The following is a 1,259-nucleotide window of genomic DNA, read 5'->3' on the forward strand; positions in this document are numbered from 1 at the left end:
GTAGCAATGAAAGAGCTGCTACTCTGAATTTATGCGACTCCAAACCCATACAGGATTGCAAATGCTTGCTTAGAGGTGTAGTGATACAACCAGGGTCCCCTAGAGAAACAGAACCCAGCATTCCCAGTTACCAGCTTCAGTGGGAGAAACTCAAGCCCACAGTAAGAAGGGTTTAATTCCCATTTCCCTCACTGCTTGCTTTTGCACACTAATGTGCAAGGCAGTCTACACCCATCAGTCACTGTGAGACAGCATTGAAAGGTCAGGAAAAAGAGCTTTGACTACACTACATAGCATCTGCCAGCAGGATGATATTAACGATTAGCTACTTTGAAAAAGCAGAACTAACAGCATCTAAAATGAAGTTGCTCTGGATGATGTTAGCAATAGTCCCAATTTCTGTGGGATTCAAACGTCAAAGCAGGACCTGACTGTTCCACACACACCCCGGCCTGGACACTGGGCTGCTTCTCCCCCACCCCAGCCTGCTGGCACGCAGGGCTCTGAGCAGCCGTCCTGCCCTGGGGAGGAATGGTACCTCCCTGACTAGGGATGAGACCCTCGGGGCCAGCTCAGACCTCCTGCGGTTTCTTTGCCACCGGAAATTTGCTGAGTCGCACTTTCTTGCGTGGGCGAGACCAGTGGGAAAGATAGCAGGGCTATACATATATATATATATATATATATATATATATATATATATATATATATATATATATATATATATATATATCTCCATGGAGAGGAAGGGGGCGATCCAGCCTTGTCTGGGGGTTAGTGCCGCTGCCAGCCCGAAACCCGGGAGAAAGGCCCAGCCACGGGATGTCGGCATTAACTTCACTGAGGCAGGGGCTGGTTCGTGGCAGGGGGGAGAAGCCCGCAGCCGGGGGCTGTCTGAACCCGCTCCCAGCAAGCGCGGTTCGGGTGCGAGGGACCGTCCGCCCACGCACCGCTGCAGCAGCAGGTGCCGCCGGCTCCGCAGGGATGCTCCGGGCGCGGGGAAACGCCCGGGCCGGGGGGAGCCGCGTTCCCCGGGGGTTCCTGGGCGGGGGCGGTCGTGTCCCGCGGAGGGAATGGAGCGGGTGGGTGGTGGTGGGGATGGATTGAGGAAGATGGTGGGGGGGAAGGATGGAGAGAAGGGGGAAAGGACGGAAAGGATGGAAGGAAGGACAGTAGGAAAAGGATGAAGAGGGGGAGAGGGATGGAAGGGGAAATGATGAAGGGAGAAAGGAGGGAGGGGGGATGGAGGAGAGAAGGAG

The sequence above is a fragment of the Calidris pugnax genome, unplaced genomic scaffold (assembly GCF_001431845.1).
Source record: "Calidris pugnax isolate Ruff unplaced genomic scaffold, ASM143184v1 scaffold81, whole genome shotgun sequence".
NCBI classification, from domain to species: domain Eukaryota; kingdom Metazoa; phylum Chordata; class Aves; order Charadriiformes; family Scolopacidae; genus Calidris; species Calidris pugnax.